General features: G+C 41.3%; 1 protein-coding gene across 1 annotated transcript in view; it reads right to left on the reverse strand.

Annotated features, from left to right (window-relative positions):
- The window catches only part of POLA1 (DNA polymerase alpha 1, catalytic subunit), a 267,019-nt gene that overhangs the window by 36,447 nt on the left and 209,058 nt on the right, over positions 1-21,514 (reverse strand). The window lies entirely within an intron of this gene.

Here is a 21,514-nt window from a genome sequence, read left to right on the forward strand (position 1 = left end):
TTTTTATTGATTTTTAGAGAGAAATGGAGAGGGATAGAGAGATAGAAACATTGATGAGAGAGAAACATCATCAATCAGCTGCCTCCTGCACGCCCCCACTGGGGATTGGGTCCTGCATTCCCCCTACTGGGGATCAAGCCCATAACCCGGGCATGTACTCTGACCAGGAATCAACCAGTGACCTCTTGGTTCATGGGTCTACGCTCAACCACTGAACCACACCAGCCAGGCTCAACATACCTTGAACTCTTGGTGGAATAGATGCTAGCCAATGATTAAGAACTAAAAAAACCACACACACACAAAAAACACAACAAAAACTTTACAGAAACCATTTGGTGAATTTTATCAAAAAGAATAAAACTGTTGCCCAGCTGGCGTGGCTCAGCGGTTGAGCGTCGACCCAGGATCCAGGAGATCGCGGTTCGATTCCCGGTCAGGGCGCAGGCCCGGGTTGCGGGCTCCATCCCCAGTGGGGGGCATGCAGGAGGCAGCCAGTCAATGACTCTCATCATTGATGTTTCTCTCTCCCTCTCCCTTCCTCTCTCTGAAATCAATAAAGATATATTTAAAAAACAAACAAAAAACCACATGAACTTTAAATGCTTTAAGACAACAAATACCCAAATTTAGAAAATTATGTCCTCTTCAACCAAATGTCCAGAAACGTAGAAAAAATATTATTCTTGCATGATTTTATGCCCAAGTATTATTGTAATTAAATAAAATGTTTTTCCTTTTTCATTGCTACTCCACTGGAAAATTATTGGAACCCTGGGGGGAAACTATAATATTTTATATAAAAGCCACATGTTTCTACTGGTGAATGAGCTGAAATATTTTTTTAAATCCTAATTTGGAGAGCTTAATCCCAGAAAGCAAAGCAAATCTTTTCACTCTCCTAGTAATTTAAATGCTGTCCACTCAAAAGCCCATTAAATTTAAAATGTTTCTGTACTGTATATATGAAGCATACACAATTTTTATTATCCCAAGTGCAATTAACTATATTTTATTTTTATCATATACCCATCCAAAGAACTAGCAGTTGCAGCTGTTTTATACAGTTGATAATTCAAATATTGTTTCTAATACAAATATATGGTTTATCCTGCTTATTTATCACTCACTTGGTTCACTTCATAATCGTATTACAACCCCACTGTGTACTGAATGCCACTTACAGCTCAAACTACTCAAGATAAGCACTGTTACTTTCAAGAGAAGATTGGCAGTAATTAAAGGTCTTATTTAGTAGTTGTTGGTAACCAAGTCTTAAAAGAGATTAAAAAAAACAATAGAAAGTAGTATAGATATATCTAATTTGGCAATTGTATTTTATTAATGAGATCTATTTTGGATATACACTTTAACTGGGGTTAAAACAAAGATGCGCTAAACTTATCAATGTGATGAAACAAAATGACATGAGAGTGTTTTATAATTCAATGAGAAGCACTGAAACATCTGTAAACTACATGGCATAAAACAAAATCATACTAGACCACTAATAACAATAATGAAAACCACCATAGTACTTTACGCTTAGAGGCCTTTCAGAGGAACTTTGGAGTGCTTTTTAAACACATTAGTTTTCTGTTTTTCAACAAACAAGGCAACTAAATCCAGGAGTAGTAATGGTTTGCCCATGCCACCAAGTGAGTCAGCGGCAAAGCGGGAGTAGATTTTTCTAACTTGCTCCGTCTCCTGCGATTATATCGCACAGTGAGTACTCTGCTGGAGTGAGTCTTGCAGGTTACACCCAAGACATAGGTACCTCCAGATTTCATGTGGGCTTACTATTTTTCTCTCCCTGCCCCAGCCTATTAGTAATAGTAGTGTTTACAAACCTACACTGCCATCAGCGTGTGTGCCTGCATGCTGCTCAAGTGAAGGTCCCTTGGGGAGTCAAGAGAAGAGCCTTCTCTGAGCCTCTCAGCAGCCCCTCCCCTCCCACCCTCAGATAGCTCTCTGGAGATGGCCTCCAGACATTCTGAGATCTCATAAAGGCTAGTAAACCTAATAAGAAAGTTGGAGTGCTGGGAGAAATTCAAAGATAGCAGTCATTAAAGAGCAAGAACTGTGGATCACTAGGAAAACCCACCAGCAAAACGGCCAACTCTTATCATACCATGTACATAGGTTCTGGAGGGCAAGGCATGGGCCTGGGCAGGGACAGGCCTTATTCGAAGCAAACTTTTAGACTTTTTAAAAAACTATAGGTTTTTATTGATTTCAGAGAGAGGAAGGGAGAGATAGAAACATCAATGATGTTATTAATTGGCTGCCTCCTGCATGCTTCCTATTGGGGATCGAGCTCGAAACCCAGGTATCTGCCCTGACTGGGAATCGAACCATGACCTCCCGATTCATAGGTTGACACTCAACTACTGAGTCATGCCAGCTGGGCAAAACTTTTAGACTTTTAAATGCATTCCACTAACATAGTAGGGCATCAGTTTTATTTCTATAACCTAAGGGTTTGAACAAAGAAATGTCTAGTCTGCAAGTTATGCCATCTTCTGGAGATGCATGATATCACAGCCCAACTCTATTAGGAATTGCCAGAAAGTAGGTAAATTAAGGTGGGAAATTAAGTTCATGTGGAGTGAGGAGGTGGCATGGGCTAAATCTTTTTTTTTTTTTTTAATATATCTTTATTGATTTCATAGAGAAGAAAGGAGAGGGGGAGAGAGAGAAACATCCATGATGAGAGAGTCATGGATCAACTGCCTCCTGCACACCCCCGACTGGGCATCGAGCCCACAACCCGGGCATGTGCCCTGACAGGGAATCAAACCCCGATCGCCTGCATCCTGGGTCGACGCTCAACCACTGAGCCACGCCCGGCTGGGCAATAAATCTTTGATGAATGTATGGATATACATGGATGAAAAAAAATTATCATATAATGGGAGAGTACGATAGGAAATAAAAGTAGTCTATAAAAACCACCAAGTATTATGTTTCTACTATAAAGTATTTTAGAAAACATTAATTTCCTGTACCATATACACGGTTCCTGTCATGAACATGATAGGAACCATCTGATGAACAACGTATCAAGCACGGCGTGTCCTGAAAGAGTCATGATGCATGCGGGGCAGTGCTCAAGAGCTGCAGGAGTTTGAGGGACGCAGAGATCGCTTCTAGCTGGGAGGCCTTAAGGATGAGCAGAATACCAACAGGGAGACTGGGTGGAGGTGGGTGATGCAGGAAAGGCAAATTCAGGAGCCGAGGGAGATAGCCAGCCCTGGTGGAGCCCCAGCCCACTCAGGGACCCATGGGGGGGGGTCTAATCTGTGGGTGCCACAGAGGTGCTGTCTCATTCCTTCTAGGCAAAAGGGGATGACCGGAAACCCAACCCTCAGAAACAAGGGTGATCGAAGACTCTTGTCCAGCTCCAAAATGCCAAAGCTGGGAAGTGGGGCCAGCCAAGCTATTTCTCCTGCCCGGGGACCCAAGGCAAGCCCAAACTACGGCCATGGCACCCAGAGGTACCCTTCCAGAGACTCTAGGATGCCCATCCTGTCCCAGAACCCTCGTGGGACGGGCAACAATAGGAAAGTGCAGAATGCTGCTCTACCAGGACCTACCCGGTTGGGTCCAGAGGTGAGTGGAAGTGGACAGAGGCGGGAACGGTCCCAGAGACCCAAACTGTGCAGGCGCCTAAAGGCCAGGGCTGGGTTGGCCTCGACCTCAACGCCTTCCCAGTTACCTGCCCAGGCTCCTCAAGGATTCCCGCCCTCCACGGTGGCCCTTCCCCACTTTCACGATGTAAGTTAACGGGGAAAATCACACGTGCTTTATAGCCGATTTTGTTGCAGTGCATTTACTTCACCTTCCGTCTCCCCATCACAAGCCAGGTTCTCCTCGCTCCTTCCCCCTTCGCCCTAGTCTCGGATGCGGTATCGGCCCCCACGGCGCCAGAAACGGTTCCCTTCTCTAGGAAACAATTCAGGTGTTTGACTTCACGCTCCTTTCTACTGTCTATTTAAATTGTTATCTAGGTGCTACACAATCTCCCTTTCTGTATCAAAGTCAGGCTTAATGCATATTTGACAAGAAGCAAGATTAAAGTTTGAAGAGTTTCACTAACTCTGAGATTCTCAACACTGTGGGTGTGCATTAGAATCACCCGAGGCGCTTTTCCAAATACACAGCCGCCGCGGGCCCGCCCCAGGCCTGCTTCATCAGACTCTAGCAGTGGCTTCTGCAAACCCGTCATTTAAGAAATGTAAAAGATACACCCTGGTTGTTAAGAAGTGCTGTGCTAACGTGCTCTGGCCGCTGCGGCTCAGTTGGCTGAGCGCCATCCCGTGCACTGAAAGGTGGTGGGTTCAATTCCCAGTTGGGGCGTGGGCCCAGGTTGCGGGTTCAGTCCCCACCCCCATTGGGGTGAGTATGGGAGGCAACCAATGGATCTCTCTCTTTTTCTCTTTCTCCCTCCTCTCTCTCTAAAAAATCAATAAAAACATAGTTTTAAAAAAGGACTATTCTAACCTGAATAGATACTTCTCCAAAGAGGACGTACAGATGGCCAAGAGACATATGAAAAGATAATGTCGCTAATCATCAGAGATGTAAATTAAAACCACAATGAGATAGCACCTCACACCGGTCAGAATGGCTCCATCAACAAGTCAACAAATAAGTGCTGGCGAGGGTGTGGGGAAAGGGGACCCTAGTGCACTGCTGGTGGGAATGCAGGCTGGCGCGGTCACCATGGAAAACAGTATGGAGGGTCCTCAAAAAATTCAAAATGGAACTGCCTTTTGACCCAGTGATCCCACTTCTAGGTATATGCCCAAAGAAACCCAAGACACTAATTTGAAAGAATATACACACCCCTATGTTCACTGCAGAATTATTTGTAATAGCCAAGCTACGGAAGCAACCCAAGTGTCCATCAATAGGTGAGTGGATAAAAAAGCTGTGGTACATATATACAATGGAATATTACTTGGCCATAAAAACAATCTTACTATTTGTGACAGCATGGATGGACCTAGAGGGTATTATGCTAGATGAAATAAGTCAATCAGAGAAAAAAAAATACCATATGATTTCACTTATACAGGTGGGGCAAAAGTAGGTTTACAGTTGTAAGTACGAGACGCAGAGTTTACTCTTGTGTTATTTTCCATACAAACAACTGTTAACCTACTTTTGCCCCACCTTGTACATGGAATCTAAAGAAAAATATAAATGAACAAACAAAACAGAAACAGACTCATAGATACGGAGAAGAGACTGAGCGTTGCCAGAGTGGAGAGGGGTTGGGGGACTAGGTGAAAAGGTGAAGGGATTGAGAGGTACAGGTTGGTAGTTACAAAATAGTCACTGAGATGTCAAGTACAGCATAGGGGATATAGTCGATAATACTTAATAACTATGCATGGCGGGTACTGGAAATATCAGGGGGAATGCTTTCTACAGTAGGTGGAACCTTGGTTCTTGAACGTAATTTGTTCCAGAAGGCTGTTTGAAAACGGAAGCATTTTCCCCCCATTAGAAATAATGTAAATTGGCCCGGCCTGAGTGGCTCAGCAGTTGGGAGTTGACCCAGGAGGCAAGAGGTCACCAGTTTGATTCCCGATCAGGGTACATGCTAGGGTTGCAGGCTTGATCCCCAGTGCAGGGCGTGCAGGACACAGTTGATCAATGATGTTTCTTTCTCATCAGTGTTTCTATCTCTCTACCCCTCTCCCTTGCTCTCTCTCTAAAAGTCAATAAAAACATATTAAAAAAAAAAGAAATAATGTAAATTGAATCAATCCGGTCCAGACCCCCAAATAACTGTTTTAACCTTTCTTATATACAGTACATGTCTATTGTACTGTTTAATATAGAAACAAACACTTTAAACACGAGTATATTCACAGCACAATTTCCTAAGGTATTAACAATGGTAAACTGACTCACATTCACACATTCTCTCCTTTGTCGCCTGAGAGTGTGACTGATCATGTGGGTATCAGCATGAAAGGGTGGTTGGGCTGAGAATCAAATTGTTTGAGATGAGAGGCTTTGAGAACCGAGGTTTGACTGTAAACCATTGTCTAACCATTTTGCTGTATATCTGAAGCTAATACAAAATATTGAATGTAAACTGTAATTGAAAAATAAAATTTAAATTAAAAAAGAGTTGGTCGAGGACATCTACTTGAGGGAGGCTTTTCAAATGTTAAATAAAACGTATTCTGCTAAAAGGTACATGATTGGGGAACTTGGTTTGGCTGACTTTCTGCACACAAACGCAACCTTTTTTTTTTTTACCCTCCCTAGAAAAGAGCCAAGAGTTACTACTGATTGCTTAATATTAATGGAACACATGCCAAAGGAACATAGCTAAGCAAAATGCTAATGATATGTAGATTACTTGTGCTGCAACCCCTTCCATTAGTATTAATAATGAGAATTAAATTCATCCTTTCTAATATACTTGACATAAATGCTATTTTGATAAATAAGAAAACTAAAAACCAGTTATCAAGATCAATTTTAAGCTCCCTGAGAGTAGGAATCATGCCTTTTTCATACTGTAACCATTCAGTAAATAAGAACCAACCATTTAAAATATGCCTGGTGCTATGCTAGATGCCGGAGGCACAAATATGAACCAAACATGGTCAACGAGAGGCTACAGACACCAATTCAGATACAGTAACTATAATACTAAGTGAACTGGACAAAGTGTTATTCTCAGAAGTAATAAAGCCAACCAGCATTTCTTGCATGCTTACTATGTGCCAGGCACTATACTAGGCATTTTACAATCACTGTTTCAATATTATCCTGTTTAATTTAGACCCTATAAGACAGGTGCTCTTCTCATAGAACTGTACAGATGAGGTGGCACGGGGGTAAGTCACACACCTCAAGGTTACTTATCTGTAAAGAGGTGGAAAGCCAAAACTTGAACCAGCCTTTCTGGCTCCAGAGTGAGAGCTTTTAACCACTCCTTTCAGGAGCCTAGGTCGGTGCCCTTGTTGCTCAACAAATCCTAGCAGAGGGAACAAAACAAGAAATATTTACAGAGCACTCACACAGTAGGGCCTGAAACCCCTTCTTCCTCAGACTCCTGAACACTGAGGCTAAAACCTATGGAATGTTTGTATGATTCTTTAAAAGCTCAGGCAAAAGACAAATATTATCTTTCCCTCCACTTCAGTAATGGGATCAGAAGTTAGGTTTTCATAGCTAACCCTTAAATCGATCTCTTTACTTTTCTGTTCCTCTAATTTCTATGAGTTTATATCATTTGGGAGCCAAGCTAAAAATGACATTTTCAGGGCACTGCTTCCAAGAATTTCCCACATGCCCTAGCATGTTACAGTGACAGTCTGCTGCAATGACAGAGATTTCTTTAGAATTAGGTGAGAAAGAAAGGCAAATCTAAAGAGATGATATTTCAGGTTGAATGAAGGAAAAAAGTTTCCTGAATGGAGGCTAAAGGCTGCTGCCAACAGCTTGTTTTGTTCCCAAAGATCAGCACACAAAAGTTTCACAGAACTGCAGGGAAAAGACTTGGAGGCTAAGTTAGATGGGGGCCGAACGGGGGTGGGGGTCCCATCATTCCTTTGGGAGCAGGAAAAAAATAACAAAACCTCTATAAAAGAGATGAGCAAGTCCGCTGTGAAAGGAATGACCCCTCACATATAGGGAGAGCAATTTGCATCCACAGATCTCATTGATATAAACGACCTCCTTCAAAGAGTGAAAACCTGAATGGAAAGCCACTATATACCCATGAAAGGCTTTGCCGGCTATTTGTTGAGCTGTATACAGACTAACAAACAGGAGTGGTTAACCTGGCGCACCATGCACTATAGAGATATATTTTTTTAAGTAGGCTTAGTCAGCTAATCTTGTTGAGATTTCTCTCATACTACTGATTTCTTATTCTCAAAATAAATTAAGAGGCTTCATTCAAAATTCCCTGTGGTCTACCAGCTTGAGTTTGTTGGGTGTCTTTGATTGTCTCTTGTCTTTAGATCCCCTGCCTTGTCTCTTTAGATTCTGCTGTGCTCTTTGGTGTTTCCCGTCAGCTCATGCCTGGAATAGTTAATTACACGGCAGCGTAATTCCCGCCCCGCAGCCAGGAACAGCAGAACCTTGCTAATTCTCACCAATAACCGAAAGACTCCCGCGTAAGTCACTGAATTATGCAAATAAGCAATAAGCGAAGGATGATTCAAAATTGTATTTCATTCATTTATTTTGACAAGTGTAGTTTAGTCTTAATTATTTTGAAAATTTCTTTGTAGCATACTAATAAATTTACTGTGGCACATTTGTTAAAAGTGATAAAGCCTTCGCTAAGAAACCGAACGCATTCTATTGAGTCATTTCCTGAGGACGGCTCAGGTTCAGATCTTCTATCTTGGATTTTACTGACTTCTCAGCATCTACTTTTTTTTTGGTAAAACAATATATAATATACTAATAAAACATGAGAATTACTTTAGCAACAAGAATTACTTTATAAAGAGGTCCTACATGTCTAAACGCTAACCGTGAGAGTAAAAAAAAATTAATCATGCTTCAAGTAAAACATTTTTACATTCTATGGTCATAATGCTGGCAGGACTTTACTTTTATCTTCTAAATAAAACTAGTTCGGTCTGCCATTCATCTCTTTTAATTCCTATTTCTGTTTTGTTTTGTCTTACCGTACTTCTTTCTTTTAAAGTTAAAGACATCTGTTTTAAGGTAAGTGGATAAGTCACAGTATGTAACGTTTTCGTGTCACAATACTTACACAATCCTATTCCGAGCTAAATTATTTAAGATAGGACAACACTTTGATACACTTCTGACAGATGTATCCTGCAAGATGGGGTCAACTTCTTTCCAAGTACCACCAGTGGTTACAGTGGGGAGTGAAGAGAGAACAGCCTTCCAGCCTCCAGTCTTGGTTTTAAAGCTTTGCACAGACCAGCCTCTTAATAAGCACTGTTAGATCACCTCTCCAATTCAGATATGAATTAAAATCATCATGCATTTGTCAAATGAGGCTCTTTGATTTATAAAAGCCAGATGAGCAATAGAGCACTTAAAGAATGGTGAGAAAGACAACTTACTCTCAAACTACACAACTGCATCTGTGTCTATTAAAATCTATTCACTCTTTGTGTTGTTGACAGTATTACAGGTGTCCCCTGTCCCCCCCCCCCCCCCCCCCCGTGCATATATGCATGTATGTGCTTTGGTTAAGCTCTTCCTGCCCCTCCCACCCCCACCAGAGACCCGCCGGTCTGCTCCAGGCACCCACGCCTCTGGGCCTACGTTGTTCGCCAGCTTATTCTGTTCATTAGTAAAAATCCCCTCACTCTTCAGGGCCTGAGATCCCATGTCCGCCAGGCCTCCTTCCCTCGGCCGTATGTGGAGCTCCCACAGCACCACGCCAGTCCCTTGTGTTAGACCGATTTCCTTCACGCTGAAGCCTTCATGCTAGATTAAGAACAGGGCAGCTGTGACACAGAGGAAAGGAGGCCGGGTTCTCCCATCCCTCAGCTTGGCCACCTCGGGAGGGTCATTTCATCTCTTTGAGGTTGTTTTTTCATCTGAAAAATGTCAATTGCCCCTCTCTAATGGGAAAAGTAAAAGGTAATGGCCTTGAATGTTCTCTACAGAGTCAAGTCCCATAAAGGACAGGTGCTTCGAGGTGACAAGGAAACAACCAGAGCTACTACTGCCTCTAAAGCCGGGCCTTGCTTATACTTGTGTTCTTTACATATTACTCAACAAACTACTGGCTGAATTTGGGGGGGCCGAGGCGGCAGGGAAGAAGGGAGAAACCGAGAAAATCAGACTTACACAGACCTGGTTTTTTAACCCTATTTGCAATGTTGGTTTTATGATAATTTCTTAAAACAAGGAAAGTATATCGGTGTCTAAACAGCTGGCAAACCTATCTTTCTGTGAACACAGCTGGTTTAAGCCTTAAGCTTTAAGGGACGGTGCTAAGGCTGGCAGGGGATAAAGGTTTCCCAGGGCCTTTACTGGAGAGAATGCAATCAACGTTAATTCAATTGAACTCAATGACAGGCTACTAATTCAGTCTAGTTACTGTCCTGTTGGCCACAAGGTAAGAGAATGCTGATGGAGCTGAATAAATGCGCGACAACTACAGGACGAACTGCTCTGAGAACGGGTCAAACTGACGGCTGATGAGTGTTCTCCGCATATGAGGGGAGCGCCCATTATACGGACATGATGTACGACATGAAATAATAAACGGGCACTGGCCGATCACGTGCAAATCAACATCACATCTGGGCCACACAAGGACACACAATTCAACTTCAAAAGTTACGGTTGGCTCCCTTAGATAATTTTTTAAAATGTAAAGAATTACAGAGGGTAATGAAAATATATGCCAACTTATAAAATGAAATCTGCACTGTCATTCAAAAGGCGAGAACTAAGCAAAAACACGTACCTTTGAACCAGTAGAGGCTACTCTGATGTGGCACATGCGACTGGTAAAAATCAAAACCGAAACAAAAGATTCAAGGAGACACATGGGAGAGAAGTGCTGTTTCATGGATGGAGCATAAGCACTTCTGAGAAGAAATGTTATCAGAGCAGAGGGAAGGCAAATAAGAAATGATGGAGACACTCAATTCTGTGCTAAGGAAATGAGCAAAGATTCCCAAGAGGAATGGGGTGTGCGATTTAAGAATAATCTCAAACCGCCACAGGAAAATACTAGAATCGCACTAAACCAGTTTCAATCCCAAACATCCCTGCGAGCACGAGACAATTCTGGATGATCATAAACCCTCTGATTCGCTTGAAGTGAGTGGGGTTGTGTTTTCATATCTTTCATGAACTTTTTAAGAGTCACATTTATTACTACTTTTAGCTGGTAAGTCACAAAGTCAGTAAGCGATAAAGCCACAAAGAGTGCTTCTTTAGAAAGATTCAAGCAGAACAACAACAGCGGAATGTCATCTGCTCCTAAGACTACAGACCTTTAGTCTTCAGTCACACATATCATTTCACTCAAGTGTCTGCAAAGTTATGATTCTTGGTTTTACCACCTTGGAGTTGTAGTTAAAGAATTAAGATGTCAAATATAAAAAAGACTACCTTTTTAAAAGAAGTAACTGGTATATATGTTAAGTAGCTGATTCAATATATTTCTAGTGAAAAGCACTAATCGTGAGGGGAAGAAAATTTAGTATAACTAACCCTTTATTTAGGTCATGTTAGAACATCATTATAGATGTTAAATAAATATTGATGACTTAGTATTCCTAAAACTTATAGCACATTCTATCACGATACTTAAAGGATCCTCTCTCTTTTCTGCCATGAGTATTATAAGCCCTTTCCTCCTAATTAATCTGCAATTAATTCAACCAACCTTTCCAATTAGTCTTATACAACATTACCCTACTTAGACAATAAAGCATTCTCTAGGCTGGGTTTTAAGACTGGGATTTAAGCCTGCGCTAAAATAGACACCTATAGACCAAAAATGGTTCTGGTATTTCTCTTTGTAGTGTAACTTAAATGTCATATCTAATTTGCTGTCATGACTATTGTTTTACTGTGCAATTTGTATGTCATTTTGAATGGTAAAGGCATCATAACTTTATTGAATTAAACCTTTTGTTTTTCTTTAGGGCCTGATGTTACATGTTTGTGCATGTATGTTTATGTCTCAAAAGCTGCTTTTGACATCAAGTAGCAGTAGAAAAAGATTATGCTCTTTTGATATGTTTGCTCCTATCTTAGTAAATATAAACACAAACTGAAAATAAAAGCCCTCTTCAAACTACAGAAATGAAATTTTAAATAATAGTATTATTATTTTGCTTTTAAAGGCAAAGATAGCTTAAATAAGCTATTCACATTATAGAATTCTAGAAGGCCTGGTGTTTTGTAACCTAAATGCCTTGATTGCCAATTCTGCTATGCAATTCTTTCCTAAGAAAGAACTACTCTATCCACTGAAAGTTTTTTTGATAACTACATCAAACATAATATATTATTCTCATCACAGCTCCATAATCACAAAAGAATTCAAGTGCTTCCTGGTTTTAATTCATGAGGAACAAGGGCCAACGTACCTATATCACAACACTCAGTTTAGTGTTGGTCTGTTTATGGTGGTTGTCCTTACGCTGGCCTCTGGGTTCAATTTCTCAACTAAAGTCAGGACGGAGGCTAACCATGGAAGCCTTCCAGTGGACCACTGGAATAGCCTTTTAAGTAATTTTAGTGCGTGAAATTTCATAAAGTTTTTACTAGATAATTACACTTCCTGATTTTGTAATTAGTGGAAGTACATGCAATTACATAATAATTATGATAGTAATTACGTAATTAAGATGTATAATTATGTAGTAAAAAACATCATGGAAATAAAACCATCTACTGTGTAAGCACAATACATTTTTAAAAGTAAATTCACTAGCTCAACTGTTTAAAAAATGCTTTTCTTTAAAATAAAGTGATTAGCTCACATTATGGTCTAACTGCTTGAAAATTGCTTAATATTTTTTCCCTCATTGGTGATAGGAGTATATTTTTTAAAAGTACATGAAAAAAATCCTATCAGGTTTTCCCAACTCTCAGCATTCACAAAATGACAAAATGCTTCACAGATGAAGACCATCGACCGTAGCATTATCTCCTAGACACTGCACCGTCGGTCCCCTTGTTGGTGCCGCTGTACTTGTCACTGCGAAAGGGACAAGGAACCTGCCCCTTGAAAAGACAAAACAGGAAAGGACTTTATAAAACTAGTAACATCTGTTATCACAGCATGCCTATAAGACCATAAAAGTGCAAAAGTTGAGCACATATTTACAGAAATGGGCAAGGCACGTTATTAGAATCCAGTTTACTGCCCAAATATATGGCAACCTTTACATACGACTTTAGCTTTCCTAAGGAGGCAGAGGAAATCTGTAGAGCCAAGGCACCTCCACTTATGGGCAAAGCAACTACAGGGACAATTTCCTGAAAACCTGTAGTTTCTCTTCTGTCACAATGTAAAGTCATCTTTAGTTAAAAAAACAAAACAAAAACAAAACTGGCAGTATTCGGAGAGAAAAACAAAGCCGTCTGAAGGGGCTCCATGCTGCCACTGGAAAATGCCAACTTTGTTACTCCTGATCGGATCATGAAAATAGAGCAGAAAAGTCAGCAACAGCAGGAAAAGTAAATTCCAAAGTCGACCTCTTAGTAGCAAAATAAGAAACAGAATCTTGTTTTCATTTCCAAAAAATTTTAGTTCAGTGCCTGGAAATCTTTACAAAGGAGCTAAACCAATGCCGTAATGAGGCCCAGCATGTGGCGACTGGGCGAGACTTTCCTCTGGGCACATATAGAGTGGCCCTTATATGAAGTGGGTGTAGAAATGCATTCCAGTTCTCTCTTTTCTAAGCCACTAATCTTGAGAAGCTGAAAGCCATTTTGAAAACCCTCATTTACTTCTCCCTTGTTCCTTCTAGTTAAGGAGAAACAAAGTGGAAGAACTTGTGCTTTCTTGCCGCCCCCCCATCAGTCCTACTTTAGGCCACTACATTTTTAAGCTTAATTACAGAATATTTTCCAAAAGACCAGGCAGTCACACCAACTCTACTTTAAACCTGGGTAGGCCTTCTGTAGCCTGCACATTTGTCATTTTAAAGTTTTGCCAAAGGATGGCTCTAATCAGTGGATGAATAAGATGGAAGCTGGCCTTAGATATTAAGATGCGAGAGTGCCTTGGATCAGGGCTTCTCAGACTTCAGTGTGCCCGGGAATCGCCTGGGAGTCTGGCTAAGCTGCAGGCGCTGAGGCAGCCGGCCGGGGGGGCCTGCTATCTCGCATTTCTAACAAGTTCCCAGGTGACGCCTATGCCGCTGGTATACTGACCACACTCCGAGTACCAAGGTCTCAGGTCTGATTAGGGAAAAAAGGCGAGGAGGAAAAAAAGCTGGTTTGGGGTCCTCTGTATGTGACCTTCTCCCTCAACTGCTAAATTATTTGAAGAATTATTGTAAGTTGAGTAAAATATTTCTTTGTAAAATTTCAGTGCTTATAATTTGTTTCTTGTTGTAAAAGCAGTACGTGCTCAGATTATATATTTTAGAAAGTACATGCAAGTATAAAGGAGAAAATAAAAATTATAATCCATGCAGAGATAACAACTATAAATAATTCTAGTGTCTCTTACTAATTTTTCTGCTTTGCATATAAACTACAAATTTGAATCACAATGGTTACTTTGTTTTGGACTTGAACATTATGCTGTATTTCCCTAAGTCATTAAAGATTAAAACTATGTAATATCTAACAATAACACCAACAACCAAAAGCCCCAGAAGCCCAGGATTACGTGAGCCACTTTTTCTATCACCAAACTTCTTTGTGTTTCCAAAATCACTTCCCAATCATAAACAGATAGCTGACTATGCTCTGAACTGCAACGTTAGTTTCCTATGGTAAAAACTCACCTAAACTAATCAAAGGAATAATGTAAAACAAACCTCAGATCATTTTTATTTGCAAGAAAATGAGAAAAGGGAAAACAGTTTGTTACCCATTTCAAAATTTATTTTTCTAAAGATTTCCCCCCACAATTATAAAAAATACAATTTTAAGCGCGAATTGGTGCTTAAGTGAATTTCTACCTTTATTTTTATATGTATTTGATACGTGTGAATTGTGGGGTTTTTTATGTGTTTTACCTGTTATTAGTTATTAAAATCAGAGAAAAGGCTCATTTCTAAAATCCAACAACATTTTTTTCAATAGACTAACCCATGGGCTTAAAAAAGTGATAAAAGAAGAACTGGACCAGATAGGCTCTGACACAGCCTTCTTTTTAATGCCTTGTGAAGTTTTAACAAAATACATTCTCAGAATGTCAACTGGCTTAGAAAGGATTCCAGGGGCTCTCTGCAACTTTTATTTCAGCACTACTTCTAGCAGTGATCAAATTCTCCTGCTTTCACGTTAGCAGTTCAGGAAATGAAGCAGGAGTCCTTAGCATTGAAAAGGACCTGTTTTGAGATCTTTAGAAAGCTCCAAATATCCATAAACGCTAAAGCATATAATTTCTTCCATAAAACTTCTTTTCCGGCTTAAAAAAAAATCACTTCTTAAGATCCCTTCACTTTTCATACTAGCTGTTGTCTCTCTTTTAGGTCCCCGTTTTCCACAAAGTAATACACTTATTACCACACTTCGTGAGTGTATTTAACTGATGGGGAGCAGAGAACAGGACCCTGGATCGGTGTAGTTAAGCGACTTCACATTCTTTTGATTCCATTCAAATTTGGCATCAGCAAAATGATACTATGTCACTTGTCTTCAGTATCTATCACTCGCAAAGAGGTGAAATGACAGATATTAAATCTGAAAATGCCGAAGGACTTTTGTGGTGTTAATTTATGGCACACCTGAATCAAGACAAGCAATATAGGAGGCTCTAGGACTTTACTGCACATTGCCCTGCATTCATGGCCAGAATTGCTTCATAGGACTAATTCCTCCAAGATCCTTAAAATTGCTCGTGTGGCTTTATTTTCCACTAAGAATTCTTTCAACAAAATTTAGAAAGCTGGTTCCAATGGGCAAAGCACAGATAACTAAGAGCCAACCCCCTGCCCCAGTGAACTCAGGGGAAGAGAGAGTCAGAGCAACTCAGGGTAAGTCCTATGGGAAGGGCACTCGCAGAATGCTCCGAGTGCAAAGGAAGCTTGTGCCACATACCTCAGTTTCTTCGTCAATACAATGGGGCGCGATCCATTGCTGCGTCACGAGGCTGTTGTGAGGACCTGTGTTACACGTTTGAAAGGATGGCAGGAGCTATAAAGTACCTTACGAAGGGACAGCCTTAGCCCTGGGTGACACTAACGAACACAACAAATGCCTACAGATGTTATCACTAGGCACAAAGAAAAGAGAAGAAGAGCGAGAAATGGAAAAAAATGGGTAAAGCAAGCAGGTGAGAACAAAGCTCAGAGGGGAAGTGACTGGAGGTTTCTGGCTGAGAGCAGCGAGGAGCAGAGAGCCCTGACAGGCGCTGCTCAGCAGGCCGTGGCACTCCAGGCCGCCCATACCCCTCTGCGAGAAACAGGGCTGACCTGGAGAACAGGCCTTCTAGGCCTAGAGAGACTCCATTGAGCAACTGAGCTTCCTAACAGATGCTTTCCGCACGGCCAAGGTTAAAGCACCATCTTTTCGCTAACCTTCATTATGCAGTGCCAATTCCTCTCTTCAACAGACTTCTAAATCCTGGCGTTTCAATTCTAGCAGAGACAAATGCAACGTGTTCAAAGGGGTTTACAGGAAAAATTCACAAAGACCATCTGCTTTGCGCTGAATTGTGTTCCTCCACCAATTCTTATTGAAGTCCTAACCCTTAGTGCCTCAGAATGTGAGTATATTTGGAGATTGGGCTTTTAAAGAGGTAATTAAGTTAAAATGAGGTCACCAGGGTGGGACCTAAACCAACAAGGCTGGTGTCCTTACAAGAAGAGATTAGGACGCAGGCACATACAGAGGGAAGGCCATGTGAAGCCGGAGAAGATGGCCCATTTGCAGATCAAGGAGAGGGGCCTCAGGAGGAACAAACCCTGCTGACACCTCGGTCCTAGACCTCTAGCCTCCAGACCTGTCAGGAAACACATTTCTGTTGGTTAAGCCACCCAGTCTGTGGTGCTTTGTTATGGCAGCCCAAGCAAACTAATACACCATCTTGCTACAAATGGCTGGCATGGAATAAGAGGAGATAAGCAGCTGGTAAGAGAACAGGAACAGGAAAAAAAAGTGAAATGGCACTTAGTGTTCAAAGAATAAAAAGAAAAGCCACAAGCTGGGAGGAGAGATTTGCAAAAGACATAAGCAGTTCATAGTCACTGTAATAATAATAGTAAGGGGCAGTTATCAAATATTCAAAGAACTGTTAAAACACAACAATAAGAAAACAAACAAGCCGATAAAAAAAATGAGTCCAAAACACCTTACCAAAGATACTCAAGTGGGAAAAAGCGTATGAAAAGCTGCTCCACATCGTATGTCATCAGGGAAATGCAAGTTAAGACAACAATGATATGTCACTATGCACCTATCAGAATGGCCAAAATCCAGAATATTGACAACACTAAATGCTGGCAAGGCTGTGGAGCAGCAGGTACTCTCACTCACTGCCAGTGGGAATGTAAAATGGCATAACCACTTTGGAAGACAGTTTGGCAGTTTCTTAGAAAACCCTTACCATAAGACCCAGCAATCACACGACTTGGTATTTACTCAAATGAGTTGAAAACTTATGTCCACACAAAAACGTGCACACAGATGTTTATAGCTGCTTTATTAATAATTGCCAAAACTTGGAAATGACCAAATGTCTTTCAGTAAATGAATGGATAAACTGGTAAATCCAGACAATGGAATATTATTCAGAGCTAAAAGGAAATGAATTATTGACCCATGAGAAGACATAGAGGAAACTTAAAATGCATCTTAGTAAAAGAAGCTGATCTGAAAAGGCTACAACTGTCTGATTCCAACTACAGTTGGCCCTTGAACAACAGGGTTTGAAATGCACAAAATATGTGTTAATCAACTGTTTACGTTGTTGGTAGGCTTCTAGTCAACAGCAGGCTACTGGTAGTTAAGCTTGGGGGGAGTCGAAAGTTATACGTGGATTTTCAACTGTGTGGGGGATCAGCAGCCCTAACCCGTGCTGTTGTTGAAGGGTCAACTGCACTTGACATTTTGGAAAAAGCAAAAACTATGGGGACAGTAAAAAGATCAGTGGCTGCCAGGGGGTGGGGAAAGGAAGCTGAGCCAGGAGAGTGCAGACGATTCTTAGGGCAGCGAGGCTAATCCGCACGGTGCTACAACGGCGCACACAGGTCACCACACGCCCGACCAAGTGCACAGGGTCCAACACCACGCGAGCCCTCACATAACTCTGGACTGTGGGTGACAACCTGTCAGCGCAGGCTCGTCACCTGTAACAAACGTCCCGCTCGAGTGGGGGATGTTTATAATGGGGGCCATGTGTATGTGGGGGCAGAGGGTACACGGGAAATCTTTGTACCTTCCATTCAGTTGTGCTGTGACCCTAAAACCGCTCTAAAAAATAAAGTCTATTTGAAAAGGGCAGGAAGCGGCTCCCTCTCTTTGCTTCCAAAACAAAGGGATTTGACCAGCTAGGCAGGCGGCTTATCACGCTGAGCTGCTGGTGACCCTCTGTCCCCAGTGACTCTCAGCTCCTCCAGGGCAGGGAGCAATGGCCACCTTTGCTCCTCTGACATCTGGGGTGACACTGAACACATAATAGGAAATCTATAATGTATTGTTTTTACTGTTGCCGAATAACTAAAAAAGACTCAGTTGAGAAAAGAGATCCCTTTTTCCTCCCGCGTTTTAAAAACAGACTTAATTAAAACAACTGGGCAGAGGCTTGAACCGATTCATGTTTCCCCCAAAGTGTTCACTTATCCCCGCTGAGGTCCAGGCCCCACGGGACGAGGCAGCCAAATGGGACCATAATGTGCCACCACTGTGGAAATGGATTTTTACTTCATACACTGCCACTATGTTCCTCTAAAACTTCCTTTGGATCTATTATGCCATCTGTGTACATTCTGCAGCAGTTTACGATAATAATGCCAAAGTCCCACAGAAATAAGATTTTAAAAATGTTATGTAGTTACAATGAAGAGGCAGTCAACACTTCACAAAAGTGAGTAACAGTCCTTTTCCATTGTAAAGAAAAGGAAAAAATACCAAATGGGGTTAATTCACATTATGGACTAAAGGCCTGTAAACCTTTGTTTGAAAGCCAAGCACAGGAAAAAGCTTTGACAAGAGCTACTTTACACCATACAAATAAATAAACCTCTTTCCAGTCATTTGTATATGTTTTTTTCCAAGTCAAATTGCCAAGTTTTGGGGTGGAGGGGATCAATGGGGGGGAAAGGGGGACATCTATAATACTTTCAACAATAAAGATAAATTAAAAACAAACAAACCACCATCCAGTTACAGCCCTTAAAATATAGGCTTTATGGTCGAAATGGTGAAACAATCTCAGCAAAACCCCCCCCCAAAAACAAAACAAAACAAAACAGAACAAAACAAAACAAAACACCAGTCTCAGCAAAGAAAAGGTTTGCTAGGTACTGCCAGCAAAGGAGGGTCTACGGTAAATATTTCACATGCCAGTTCCCGGGCACCGTTGACAGACAATACTTACATTCCATTCTCAGTAATATAACTGTGCGGGACGACTGTCATTTTTCATACAACTTTTCTTTTTTAAATATATGTTTATTGATTTCAGAGAGAGGAAGGGAGAGAGTTGAAACATCAATGATAAGAGAGTCACTGATGGGCTGCCTCCTGCACACCCCTGACTGGGGAGAGCCCGCAACCCGGGCACGTGCCTGTATGTATGTTAACTTACTTAACATTTATGGAAATTGACTGTAAGAATACTCTTGTTCTCAAGTTGTTCCCTATGGACTACAATCTGTGTTCAATTCTCTTTTATTCAGAAACCATCCAACCGATGTGTTCAGAGTGGCCGGGACAGGCGTTCTCAGACTTGGCTGTATGTCAGAATTGTCTTGGGGGACTTTCTAAAGAGTTAAGCTTCCTAAACTCTCTCTCACATCTGGATGGAAATCTTTGGGTGTAGGATCCATGGATTTAGATTTTTATAGGCCCCCGGTGACTCTTAGGAGAGAGCTTTTCAGATGTTACCTGGTAGGACCACCATAAGCATGACCCAGCGTTTCAGTTTATATCCCACCACTAATAAATACCCTAACAATAAGAATTACTAAATGATCTGAAAACGCCCTGAGCAAGGAAATTTCAGCTAATTCATTCACGCCTAAATGGAACTTTAGAAATAATAAATAAGCAGAAGGAAGCTCAAAGAAAAATAGTTTCAATAATTTAAATTCCATAAATAAAACAAAAGGCTCTGGAACATTTTGGGAAGTTCCTTTTATCACATACATTTTGTACCCTTCTCTCGTATTTTCTTTACCCTTCTGACATGCAAAAGAACCCACTGATAATTCAATTAGTGCCATTTTGGCCCTGAACTCCTGCACAGTGTACTTATTGGAAGCAAACAACAACACAAAAAGTGTCCCCATCCTTAAACGTGTGAAATGGAACTACAGTAAATGATGTGAGTGTACAGATTCTGTCAATACCTCTCCCCTTTTGCCAAATAAGAAGCTTCCAGTGGCTGCTCTATTCCCTCTTATTTTCTGGGAGAGAAACGTACACTTCTTAATGCACTCTAAGAAGCTAGGGTAAGTCTCCAGTGACTTTCCAGATCACTCCTCCATGTCTCCAAGAGTCAGCAGACTTTTGAAAACTGCTGACTCAGCCCTTCAGATAAGAATTTTGGAGATGTCTGAAAAAGGAGTCTAGCCCCTCAGAGTCTAAGAACATATGGGGAACAACCTAGGGTGGCTAGATACAGAAAGAAGCAAAGGGGGAGCAAGTTCTGCTATACCCCAGAAAGAGGTACCAAACCCGGCAGAACAGACAAGGCTCATAATGCCTTAAGGAAACGTCCTTGGGGTAAAAGAGAAACAGCTAGTAATGATACTGCAAGCAAACACGGGCTAGACATCAGCCATGAATGGAAGTTTGAAAGCCTAGCTATTAATGGACAGAAGGAACCTTTTCTCTATATAAATTTTACTCATTCACTGAAAATATGTTGTGGAAATAGCCCAAGTTCTTGTTGAACAGCTAAAGACAAGATACTAATATCAGAGCCAACTCCTCCATCAGTCACAAAGTGTTTTATATTCAAGGACGCAAAACCAAGTCAAAGCATTTAAAAAAATAATTTCTAGCCCATCTTGCAGATGGAAAAACGGAAGTCAATTACGACTAGAGCTGAAAACGGTTAAGACCAAATCAAGGGCAGCACGGGGATTCTTATGTGAGGAAATCCAGTAGTATTTGTAGGTTTCTACGTGCCCTTGAGGTTGCCTCCAGCCCTAACACCGACCAGGAAAATGCTGAATTGATATTCACTGACAAACACCATAAACACTCTGTAGGTAACTAATGAGAAACATGGGTAAAGTCACCTTTTTTATTTTTTATATGTAATAGAAAAGTTGTCAGTGTGATTTTCAGGGAGGAGAAAAAAAACCACGCACTTGTCGTGACATGTTCAAATACTCGAAGTTATGTAACAAAGCTGTTCCCAGACCCATTAAGCCCCACAGTGCCTGCAAGTCCTGTGTGAGGGTGACAGGCGGCAGACCGTCCGGGCTGAGGCGCCGCGATGCTCTCACGGGCTGGAGCCTCGACAGAACTCCACTCCATCCCTCCCTTTCAAGGGAGCCCGGGCTTTCCATGAGCAGCAGAGACACACTCCAGGTCTAATTGTTTGTGGTAATACCTGGCTTTTGCAGGTCCAATGAGCATGCTGCCTATGCTTACTTTATTATAATTACTAAACTCTATAGAAAATAGCATTTTCAAAATATAGCATTTACAGAGTCCT

This window comes from Miniopterus schreibersii (genome assembly GCF_964146895.1).
Source record: "Miniopterus schreibersii genome assembly, chromosome: X".
Taxonomy (NCBI): Eukaryota; Metazoa; Chordata; class Mammalia; order Chiroptera; family Miniopteridae; genus Miniopterus; species Miniopterus schreibersii.